Raw genomic sequence first — 13,769 nt, forward strand, 5'->3', positions numbered from 1 at the left:
CGTGAGCCTAAAAAGCAGACCCGCGAATGCTGCGTTCCACGCACGGCTTTTCGCTCCCAGTGGAGGACGCGACGTCGGTGGATCCGCAGTCCACCGATGTGGGTGAAATACCTGACTGTGGGGCCCACTTTGATGTATTTTCGTCCATTCATTTTGACAGCTCATTTTACCAGATATTCTGAAAAATGAAGAAAATTTAAATCTCAAGTGGATCATTATACATAAAACAGTAATAACCAACCGTTAAAAACATCTGATAGAGTATAGAATTCTTAGATCAAGTAAATATTCACGGGAATCCTTACTCTTGCTCGGGTATTAGACTCTCAGTCGGTGAAATCCAACTATAGTCTGAGTGTGTAGGGATCCGTGTGTTTAAAAAAAAAAAAAAAAAAGTTGATATTTCTGTGAGATCTGTATCCCTATCTTTTTTAACCTTACGTTTTTAGTAATTGGGATTCAATTAAATTATTTTACCTGATATTGACCAATTTCTCGTTCCATGTGGCGCATGGTAGGTCCGTCGAAGATGAATTATGGGGCCGCACATGACCCACTTACAATTTTTTAAATGGTTTTAGATACAAGTGCCCGAAATTCAATGCTCCAAGGCATTGATCTGGGGATTGGCCCACCTTGGATGAGGTTTTCTTGAAATCTCTGATGGATGATCATGCTCCGGCTATGATCATTGCCTGTTGACATGTAACACGGTTTTGGGTATGCTTTTGATCATAGGAATCTCCTGACCCAGTCATTGCTAAGAGAAAGGAGCTTATTTTTATTTTTCACTGTAGGCCTTGACTCTAACACACATACATGACATTTTGATAAACAAGAAAATACTTACATCAGTTTTTTCTCCGAGTAGTCCTAAGGTGATTCAAAATAACACCTTACATTAAAAAGTTTATTTTTAAAATTTAAAAGTAGTTTTTTCTTAAATGGAAATAGACCTTGACTTTCTTCCCTATATATATATATATATTTTTTCTTTTATCATTTTTCTGGGACTACCTCTTTTTTTAACACTGCACTCCGGTTATTATTAGAGCTTTCCAACTACACTTTGATCTTTTATGCTTTTTTGAGGATTGTCTTCAGCGAAAACCTTTGGCTTTAAAATAATGATTTTTGAGCACATTTCAAAAAAAGATGATAGGAAATGAAATTATATATATATAGAGTCATGCTCCCCTGCACACCTACGCACATGCGCACCTTTGCACACGTGTCATGGGTGTCTAATTTGAACGGTCCATGTGATGCGGAATCCCATGAAACCTCATGAAACAAATTTTCACCCTGATCTAAAATTCTGGTGGGCCATAGAAAAGAGAAATGCAAATCAAGGGAGGAAACTGTTTTCATTTTTCATGGGCCATCAAAGTTTTAGATCAAAATAAAAGTTGGGCCTGGGGGGTTTCACGAGGTGCTGCTTCACATGAACGGTTCAGATTTTGGATCCACATCACGTAGGATGGGTTCTCAAAAAAGTTCATACATAGTACGTACAAACTGGTTCGCAGGTGAGCGTTTGTGTGTGTGTGTGTGTGTGTATATAAAATCACTTTTAAAATATAAGTTTTTCTTCTTACTTCAAGAAAAAAAAAAATAGATGAACCTTTTGTCAAAATTGAATAAAAGGAAAGAAAATAAACATTAAAATTTTTAATTTTATAAATGAAAATTAACACGAGATGAATTTGGAGCCAACTTTTAAAAAGTCACACGATATCTAAATGAGATTATTCTAATTTTATTTAAAATTTTGTTGAATTATTTTTCTAACCAGCCGAAGATCACCTCAATCCGACTTATAATGAGGGGGTTATGAGCATTTTCATGAGATCATGTGATGCTAAAACCATAACAATTGCTCCTTGTTATAACAATGATCACTCCTGTATAACAACAATAATCACTCCTTTGTTATAACCACTTGTGTAACAACAACGATCACTCCTTTGTTATAATAACAATTGATACTGTAACAAAATAGGAATCATTGTTGTTACAAAGCACAGATCGTTATTGTTCCAACATCGCACGTTATCACAAAAATGCTCATAACTCCCTTATTACAAATTGAATTAAGGTGATCTTGGGTTCATTGAAAATATAATTCAACAACCTTTTAAATAAGACTGGAATAATCTCATTTAAATATTGTTTAATCTTTCAAAAGTGGGCTTAAAGTTCATCTTACTTACACTTTCTTTTCTAAAAGTGAAATTTTTGCTCTCTCTTTTCTTTCCTTCTATCACTTATTGGCAAAAGATTTATCTATGCAGAATCTTTTGAAGAAAGAAGAACCATCTCCTAAGGTAAAAATTTTATAATATTGTCCATCTTATTTCTTCTTATCTTCTTTTTAAAAAACCTCAAAACCCATTTTTCTGAGGTAGAGTTTTTGTCAAAGAGAGTAATCAAAAAACACAAAATATTGCCGAAGAGTAGTCAAAAAGCACAAAATATTGTCAAAGTACAGTGGCAAAAGAATAGGTAGCTAGAGAATAATGATAAATGAAGAAAGTATGAGAAAAAAGGTCAAGTGTGTGGATGTTAGATCCGCAAGAAGGGCGTGGGTCATGCTCACATGTGCCTTTTATGAAAGGCATGTATGTTCTGGTTGAAACTGGAGGTATTGTAATGCAGGGTGACTCATGTGAGGTAGCTTGTGGGATGTGGAGATACACTCGGGGTGGGTGACTCATGTAATTTGGGGCCCATGGGGAAGGTCTCGTGTTTGAAACTCCTCACCGGGGGTGATTAATGCATGGACATTTTACACCGGGCTCGAGTGGAGTAGCCAGTGGGATGCGGGGACACAGGGGTGGGCGACCCATGTGATTTGAGGCCCATGAGACCACGAAGGGGGTTCGGCCGAGGTCATAATCTATGAGATGTAGGGCCTAGACTATAAGATAAAGGGATTAATTTGCCATACTCTAACAATTCGAGTTTTTAGAGTAAGTGGTTAATTGTCATACATCAAATTGGTATCGAAGCAGGAGGTCTTGTGGGAGCCCACACAAACAAATTGTTGATAAATTTCCAAAATGGCATTTTCCCTTGACCCTGGCTAAATTGATTGAGTTAGACTAGTTGGGTTGATTGAGTTTAACTGATTGAGTTGAATAGATATGACTAGCTCGATTGACTAGGTTTAACTGGTTAAGTTGAATAAGTATGACTAGCTCATTTAACTAGGTTTAACGGGTTGTCCGCCTATGATGGAGGGCCTACAAAGTGACATTTTCATCTTAGAGAAAACAAAAAGCACTTTTAAGTCTTAAAAAGGAATACTTTTTTATATCTCCCAACAAATTTGAGGCTTACCAAAGTAAAAAGCTCTACTTATAACCCTAGGTTACAAGCAATCTACATTTATATTTCAATCACCCTCATACATGATCTTTTCTTCTTCTTCCTTTTCTTTTTTTTTTCCTGTTAGAAGTAGGCATTTCTATACTTTTTCTATAATCTTTTTTTTTTCTTTCTTTTTCTTTTTCTTCTTTTTGTTAAAGGTAGGCATTTCTATAGTTTTTATCTTTGACCGTCTACTTACATGTGAACATGAGAAAATTAAGGAAGTTAATTGTTTTGTATCCAAGGGGTTAAACTCGTCCACTTAAGAATTTGGTGAATTTTAGACATAGACCCAACTTATCAAAGTTCAAGTGAGGTTTGGGGCAAGTCCAAGTAAAAGAAAGACAATCCATTAATTTAATGGCTTGGGTTAAAGTCTTCCAAAACATACTCCAACCTATTATCGCATGAGTTGAGCTTTGTTAAAGTATAAAAAAATATAATTAAACTTTCATACATGTTAATGCAAAAATCTGGCTCACCCTTACCGAGCTCCGAGCACTTTTGTCGAGCCCTGTAAGCCTACACAAAAGGAAAACAAAGGAGACCCTCGCTAGAGCAGAGGACCCTCCGAGGCCTTAGGCCTAGAGTTCAAGCTCTCAGGCTCGGATTCACCTTCGTATGTGTATCCTTCCCGAATCTCATCTGATCTGTCCAACATTGCAGAATGAAATGAAAGGGAAATAACTGAAAGAGGGTCGAAGAGGGGAAAAACTCACTGGAAATCGCGTGATTTGGGGAACTTTCGCAGCTACGCCTTCCAGAAGTATAAGAACAAAATTACTCTAAGGGAGGGAAGAATAGTTTATATAGCCCAAGGTTATCGCCTGCAATCATGACGAACAACTGTCCCTGAAGCCGAAGCGCCTCTGAGCCGAGCTCGCGAAACACATGGCGACAGGCCATTAGCTTAGGCACACCGAGCCACGTACTACTAGCATCGAATAGCTGAAACATCTCCATTCCGTCCTTTGAAGTCTACGCGGCAATACCATAGCTACCTCGCTGATTCGAATCCATAACGGTCGCCACGTGTTCGACAACTAGGGCTCGCAATCGAAGAGCCGAAGCGACGCGTCGTCCTGATAGCAGCGGATCATAAATGCGACTGTACATTTTAATTATGCCGACCCCTTGTAACATAGGGTGCAGCGGATCATTTCCCCATGCATTTGATCTTTGAGTCTGAAATCGAACTTAGAGAGTAGGGGGCTTCTGTTATGTGAAAATCTAGAGTCTATTCCGTCTGAGGGAGTAGTAGTGCGATTAAAGGAACGACCTCCCCGGGTAGCAAGGTTCGTCGAGATGATACTCAGCTCGGCATCAACCCGTCTGCTTAAATCGAGCTCGGACTCAGCCCCGACACCTATAGCTGACGTCACTCATCAGTTCGGGCAGCAAGTGTATGGATGCTAAAGCCAGCAAGTCAGCTAGTACCGAAATGCGACCTACAATCTTACTAAAGAATCATCCCCAGTAACATACGAGTAGTAAATGATGGCACACGATATCAAATAACTGTATAACTATCAACTATCAGCACGCGCATTAATCAAGATTGGTGGCCAAGATCGTGCCAAGAATACGAGCACGTTCACTCCAATTGGAAGGTATGAATAGTATTCAAATACATAAGAACGGGTATGCAAAATCTCTCACTTGAAACCTACCCACACAACTTGGACCCAGATTCTTAGCCTGACTTTGACATCGAAGGGTCCCCTGCTCTAACCAAGGTCTCATTTGTTTTCCTTCTGTGCAGGCTTACCAGGATCAGCACAAGTGCTCGGAGCTCGGCAAGAGTGAGCCAGATTTTTGCATCAATAATACAAATAATATTTTAAACCATCCAATTAGTAATAACTATAAATTTTGATAGTAAAAATTAAAATAACCAGCATTTAAATTTAATAGGTAAAATCATATGGTTAAGGTCATTCAATTAGTGTGATTTTTTATACACTTTTTATAAACAATGGGGCCCACAAGTTGTATGGTTTAGATTGTCACAAGTAGTTGATGAGTAACCATTTTTTTAGAAAAAATTAGTGAACTATTGCCATAGCCTAGCACCAAAAAAAAAAAAAACCCACAGCCGTAACTTAATTAACTACATTTTCTTGAGGCTAGGCCAAGTTTGGGTTAAATCACTTTTAGCATAACACATACAGCACCCATTTAAGAAAACTCCAAGTCAAGTTGATTTTGAGAGAATCCAAGCCAAATCCATTTAGTAATTAGAATGGAACTTTTGGACCTAGACTCACCCATGAGTCTTTGGACCCAATACAGTAGTTGTTGAGTTGGGTCCAACGATCCATTTGGTCAACCCAACCCATTTGTGCCTTAGAGAAGACTTGGAATGGTTCAATCTAGGAGATTTCTTGGTCATCTGGTCTAATATGACTGCTTTTATATCAATAACAGGCTTTGTTTGTTAGACTAAGTGGGCCAAATCTTTGCCATGATTAAAAACGGTTTGAGTGCTCTAAATGCAGCATAGTTTTAAAATCAAACTGATGAATTGTCTCAATATCTCACTTTGCTTGTTGAATTTGGATTCGTACCCATTCCCACTTTGCTTGTTGAATTTGGATTCGTACCCATTCCCTTTTGACAACTGATGACATACAACAGCTGTATGTGAACCTCCAATCCAACCATTTCGTCCCCCCACATCGTGTCACATGTATGATATTTGGCATGTTAAAAGGTGGGCCACACCATGATCATCACTTAGTTGGAAAATCACACCAATCTGCTCATCGAGCGGGACATAGCATCAAAATCCTTGAAGAGCCCATGATATGCCTGAAATGTACAGAGTGGCCCACCAAATAAATTGATCGGCCTAATTATGATTTCAAGCAATCGTCATACTATGACCGGACTGGATATCTACACTTGTGACACATTGACAGTGAAGAAATTTTTGTATTTAAAAGTTTAGATATAACAGTTGTAAAATATCGTTTCTCCTATTATTTACCATCCTTTGATGGCCACCAATTGGGCGGCCAGGATCAAGTGATCTACACAATCTTTGGTCATGCTCCAATTAGAGTGATTCCACCATTTGGACAATCTTGATCATAAGTTCCATTATGCATCAGACAGAACCGATCACAACTGCTGTGGGGCCCACAGGTATGCTCAATGTAAAATATCCAACGGTTGGATTATCTAAACCATTAATCATGTGAGGCGCACCTAATAGAAGTCTTATAAGTAACTCCATGATTTGGTGGTCACAATTTCTTTTTTTCTTTTTCTTTTTTTTTTCTTTTTTACACACACACACATGCACACACACCACCACACACTCACACCATGGTGGGATTACACCACCTATGGGTACTCGAACCCTCAACCCCGTGTTGAAACTCCTAAGAGTCTACCACCCGAGTAAGAGTAAGAGCCCGATGGTCACAATTTCTTTTGCATATGCCAAAGTGGTATTTAGGCATGCGGATTAGGTACTATCCCTGCCTGTTCAGAGCTTGGGATAGGCGGAGGCTCTGGGGGCCACTGAGGGGCCACCTTAATGTATGAATTCTATGCACACCGTCCATCCAGAATGGGACCCACATTTTGGGGCGCTAGCTTTATCATGCATGTATGGTGTAGGCACACTCTAGATATTTCTCTCTTTACCAAGCAGGTATATATTGGACGAAGGAAAAACAAAACATAGACCAAGACTCATTTAAAAGGCATGATTTACTTAACTCTAATCTATTAAAGAGTTCCTCAAGTTTCCATACTTTGAAATCCCACCTCTTAATTAAATCCCATCCACATAATTAAATCCCATCCACATAAAACGCATGAAAGTGCAGCTGGCCCTATTCATGTTGTACAATTACACTGTAGTAGGCCTCATCAACATACTCGTCTAAAAAATATTTAACCGCTAAGATCAATCTGGTTCATCAAAACCATTGATCTAAGTGTAGCTCAGATATCATGTGAACTCCAACACTCTTCATCAGGGTCACATATAGATCACCATATATTTTAAATAGTTTTATTTAAAAACAATTTTCTCAGTTCTATTTCATTTAAAGTACTCAATGAGTGTCCTAAAATTTTGAAAACCATTAGCAATACCCTTCAAAATCAGTCAATTGAGATTATTAATATCGGATTGTAGTAGTTATTAAAAATATTTATCAAAGTGCAATCATGATTACAGATATTAACACTTCAAATGATATAGAAATCAAAATTTCTGCTTACCTAAATAAACATGTGCACACTTTAAAAGAAAAGAACAGAAAAGATGAATCGTACCACCAAATCATCGATGATGAACTACATGAGATCTTAATAAGTGTATGTATAAAAGTTCTCACTAATTGAATGTATCACAAGGACTAGCCACATCTACGTCAGATGCTCCTGAAATGGCTTGGAAGGTATAAGCTAACGGATCCATGGTCATTAGCTTCATCATGTTAATGGGTTCCACAAACACCTAAAAATTCTATACCCTCTCTTTCAAATCATTAAGGAATTTGATGCCAAACAACAATGCATGGTTATCAAATAATTCCAATAGGGGGCAATTTGAAGTTTAGAACTATCTAAATAACCCATGTTTTATTCGGATCCCTTATGCAAATTAGTAGAGTTGTGACTAATGCCTTTAAATTCCATTACTCTCCATGGGTTAGTAATTTGGATTGTTGATCTAAAGGTCTCCATGGAAAGATTTCTTTGACTAAAAGATCCTAACCTTAATATCATTGGCCTATTTATCATGAGAATCAATCTTTCTAATTTTATTTAGCCATCTATTTATACAACCATGATCCAATGTTTAGAATATTATATATAATTTGAGAACTTTTGAGGATCCTCCATCCTTGGTGAAGCACATCAGATCAATAGAAAGACATGAAATGGAATCATGCATAAATCATCATCCTATAATTCATTTGCATTCAGTAGACAACACTTCCATCGACATCATTGGAATGATTAAATGAAAATTATTGCTCTAGCCAACCATGCTGGTTAATACTCAGCCATTAAGAAATTGTACATGTAGCATGTGTGCAATTCAAATTAAACTTGTCAAATGGTATGCCCAAATTTAGATGGGTGGTAAACCAAATATTACAGTGACTTCAATTCTACCTGACTGGATGGTGGACATCCAATTGGACAATTAAATTAAAAACAGTCATCAGTCCTAATTTGAGAAATTCACTATTCAAGGTTAGGTTTGTTTAATCAATCTAAATTTAATAAGAGAATCTAAAGTGGGTCTGCAATTTGGATGGTTACAATTACCATTTATCATGTGTTAGTTTCGAAGTGCCGGTACATGATCCATCACACTCTGCTGGAGTATCAAAAAATTCATCACAAATTAGTCAATTACTGAAATGCTCCTATTTCATAAACTAGTGGGTGGCATGTGTAACCACATGGTGGAGAGAGAGAGGACTGCTTGAGAGAGACAAAAGAAAGGGTGAGGCTACATGCAGGTGCATCTATACGGAGTGAGAAAGATATAAGGGTTTAAAGGTAGATGACCATCTCAAATGTTTTCTACTTTTAAGTCACTCAAGCATCCTGTTTCCCTAGTTTTTGGGCTAACATCCTAATTTGAGCAGGCAAGATGTCACACAACCATCATGGTAGGCTCCATAGAGCCTCTATCACATGGCTCCCAGTAACTGCCTTCCATGCAGGGGACGTGAAAAAAGGGAGAAGAATGGGTGTGCGCCACTTGCATGAAGAAAGGTAGAGAAAAAAAAAAAAAACTAGCATCTTCACTAATTAGTTGGGTAAAAGTGTCCAACATTGCTTAAGTGTGCAGAATCTAAGCCAGTGTAGATTTTTTTGCTAGTGAAATTAGAGTTGTTCGACCAACAATAATTATTTCTAGTTTCTAAAATATCCTTAATTACTTTTAAAATCTCTTTCCCATATCTTTCCCGTATCTTTTGAATATTCTATGTCTTACTCTTATGAAAACTAAGTGCCAATATGGAAATGTCCAGTAGCTACTCATGTTACCTGTATAGGTTAATGAGATGCCCATTTCATTTTAAATAGGAACTAAAAAATAGGAAAGCAAAATGCAATGCCGGTTTTGCACCATCTAAAAAATTTAGCTGGTGATGATTGCAAGGTAACCCAAACCCTCTAAATCATTAGCCAACCATGAGTAGGTTATAACAAAAAGAAGAAAAAAAAAGAAAAAAGGAATCACTGAAAATCTATTTTTCCTCTTGAATTTGGACCACTTACTAGTTCACCTTCAACTATTCATTTGATAGCCATTAGTTGGATGGTTCAAAATTCTCCACGAAGAGGCCCATAATTTCAATGGTCTGGATAGTTGTACATCAGTGCCACATGTCGGAAGAATTAGTCACTACGTTATTTTAAAGGGAAATTTGTAATATATCCCCTTCACCTTTTAAACACTTGAAAATTCCTCATCTTTGTCTAACATTCGTATTTACCTCCCATGAGATTTTTTTAAATTGTAAAAACACCCCTGACGTCAGTTTTAGTTAAGGGTGGGAGATTCCGAGAGGAAGCTGTCCCTATAAGGAAATGACACAAGTGCCCTCATCTATAGAAGGATGGAACCCCCTGCACTTCTCTGTTAGTGTTCCTTGTTAGAATTATGTAAATGTACCATACATGAGTGACGGTACGAATAACAATAATGCACAAGTGTCAAACATACGTATATAGCCCATGCTTGTTAGAGATTCGATCCATTTGTAGCGTGGGGCCCACTAGTAGTCTGCAATGGACAAAACCTTGAGGTGGTCCATGTGTTAGGGATATGGTCCATTCATCAGGCAGGACAACACCTAGTACATATCCGGTCCATTTATCAAGTGGCACCACACATGATTAGTGGTAGTGATCTGGTCCATTCATCAGAGCATTTTGAACGTCCGGATCTGATGACATGTGAGCTAGGATTTTTAACACGTGTGCTCCATGTGAGCAGGTCGCTGACATGTTTAGAACACCTACGCATGCCTACTATAGAACCCAAAAACACTTCTTTTTGAGGAAAAAAAAAAAGTTAGATACTCTGGCCAAGCGTGATGAATGGTGCATCTACAATAAAAATTGCATGTAGCATATCTGAAATTAAATTTAAACTATTTAAAAAATGATTAAACCATCTTAATATCATAGTGGTTCATATTTAGTGCACGGCTGTGGAGTGAACTCTGTGTGGGCCAGCATGAGCCCAAACTAAGGTAAAACCGAAGCTCAAGTGGACCACGTAATAGGAAATAGTGAAAATTAAATGTCAACTGCTGAAAACTTCTTACGAGTTATAGAAGTTTTGAATCAAGCTGATATTTATGATTTCCATCCATCAAGGCCTGTTTGATATTATGAACAAGTTTGATAGCAAATAAACATCACAGTGACCCTAAAAAGGTTTCAACGGTGGGTGTCTTTATCCCCGTTGTTTCCTATGATGTGGTGCACTTGAGCTTTGGATATACTTCATTTTTAGGCCCATGGATTAAAATGTGCTGGTAAAATAGATAGATAATGTGGATATAAAACACATACATAATGGTAGGCCCCACCATGCTTGCCACTTGGGTTTTCCCTAGTGGCAGGATCACCATCATCCCTGCTTATTTTGGAATGATAAATGACTTTGGAGAAAACGTGAGGGATATGGGTATAGAAGTCTTTCCATTCACCTAGTTATATAAGAATTCTTCGTAGCCCATGTTACTGACTTGAACTATCCATTAACCTTGGCCCATTTTTAATGCCTGTCTCATAAAATATCATTATTGACTTTGTGATCTAAATTTTAATGTCATTGGCATGAAAATGTGAATCGACAAGGTTACTTATAAAATAAAGGTAAAGGTCAAGCAACTGATGTTTAGAAAATCTTATTGATGTTAACATTTCAATTTGATTTCTGTCACGTGTAGTGTGCAGGCGTGCCATAATAGATATAGCGGCTCGATCCAAACCAATCAACTTCAACTCCAAGCACTAAAATAAGTAGATACATCTAATATGAACGTATATGATCATATTTTGAGAAAATCTGTTGCTTATTTAGCCACTTGCAGAATTTGATATTGATAGGCGATAATCGGATGATGAGGTTCTTCTTCTGAAGATGGGTTACTTTGTGACTTTCACAAGAAAGAACTTTTAGAATAACAATCAAACAAAAGAAAAAAAAACTCATAATTGGTCACTAAGAGTGAAAGTATGAGCTATATGTGTCCTAGAGGGGGGTGAATAGGACAATACAAAATAATTTGATTTAATACGAAATAATAACACAAATTTTCTCAATAACTTAGAGTATTGAAATCTAAATTCTAAATAGTTTGTAGGATAACCTTATTTCACGACGTCTTTGAGATAAAAATACTAAACTTAGCAAGACACAAGCAATCACAAGGAAAACAATAAATAAATAAACATTCACCATCACTGCTCAAGGAGTTATAGTGGTTCGGTGCTTAACCCCACATCTACTCTACTCTTAAAATTACTACTATCATAATTTTGGCTTTTACCATTTTAAAATTTTCATAGGGTCACCTGAACAACCTGATACAGTTCTTGATTTTCACAAGCTATCACAACAAAATCTACTTTATGATTTTCACGGGATCACCACAAAATAACCCGCTGAGATTTTTAGGCTATCTCAGAAAAATCCGAAAGACAATAAAAGAAATTACAGTACTTATCTTCTGATGTCGAGTTGAAGACGCAACTGTAGCTTTGTTACAACGATATTCTTTCTTGGGATATTGATGAAGACGTAAATGTGTTCAACTCAAAAGGAATATAGGAATCTAATGTATTTTCAATGAACAAAAATCCTAATGCTGCAAATTCAATTCTCTGATTCTTAAGTAGAATGTGGATTACTCTATTAAAGATTATTAAGATTAACTTGAGAAAAGAGAATAAAATAAGCTAAATTAAAATAAGATTTACCGCACGAATAGGTTAAGAAGGCCTTGACTTTCTCTCCTTAATAAAGTATATTGCTCACAATTTTTCGTTGTAGAAAGGAATGAGAGAAGACCTCTATTTATAGTCAAAGGTCTTGGAAATTTGACTGGTCAGATTTTCGGTTCGGCTGGCCAAATTTTAACGACATTTGAATTTCGCAGGATAAGATTTTTCAAAAATTTGGTTGGTCCAAGCCAAAACTCAACTTGTCAAACCTTTCTGAGATTCAAAAATTTAAGGCTGCTGTAAACTTAACCAAACACTTCGGGCTAACCGTACTTAACGCAAAAAATCCTTATCTTGCTGCATACTTAGTCGAAATGTGTTGGGTTAGCCAAATGTAATTACGTTGACCGAACCAGAAGTCGGCCTGTCCCAACTTCAGTGTATTTTACTTAGAATTATGTTCATTATGATACAATGTGAAATACATCTAACCTAGGGTCAATCTAAGGTTATACCACCTGATGGTTGACACATACAGATGCTTTAAACTTCAAACCAAGGCAATATAAAGCTTGCGATGATGAGTCTTTCTTGAGACGTTGATATAATATTTACGTAGTCTTCATGAGTCGTCGAAGAACATCTTCATGAGTGCTTGTGATCCATTCGAGATAACGAAATTTAACAATCTTAATTGTACTTTAAGTAGAAGCACTTACAAAGAGCAACTACAAGAATGCGTCTCTTGAAAGGACCGCATGATATAAGATAAATGATAAATCCTACATATGTGCATAGATTTATATTGCAACTAAATATTATAGTTAAGAATTACCACTACTGGATTATCGTTATTTCTAAGATAAGCTGAGATAAAAAATAAATTGAAAGATTTGATTTGATTGGTTGTTGTGTTGAATTGATCTGAAAATTCTTACTCTGTTAACTTTCTCTGCTATTTATAGAGTCTGTTACAACTTATTTTTCCAGATCTTTCTTCAATTACTACAACGATTACAGCAGTTGAAAAATCTTTTTAAATCTTTCTCATATCTAGATCATTCTTTTATTACGTTTCTTTTCACAACGATTCATTTTTTGTCACGCCCCAAACCGGGCTCACAAAATTTTCGATCGCCGAATCTAGTGCTGACAGCCTCCGTAGTACCCCATTCTCGGCTCCCAACCCGCATGCGCTAGATTTTAATCCTGGGATCCTACAAGGAGGATTTTCAATATGATTTTTTTTTGTATGGAGCATAACCATAAGTTTACCCAAATCACAAAGGCAACATCATCATCACATATCCGTTAATATAAATATTTGAATACAATGCTGAAAGGGAAATATATATGTCGAAAATTAAAACTCCAGAAGACCACTGCACACTCCAAGCTCAACGCTGCTGTAACCTAACACCACTTGCACACATCTATCGTGCATAAGCTTA

The sequence above is a fragment of the Magnolia sinica genome, chromosome 18 (genome assembly GCF_029962835.1).
Source record: "Magnolia sinica isolate HGM2019 chromosome 18, MsV1, whole genome shotgun sequence".
NCBI classification, from domain to species: Eukaryota; Viridiplantae; Streptophyta; class Magnoliopsida; order Magnoliales; family Magnoliaceae; genus Magnolia; species Magnolia sinica.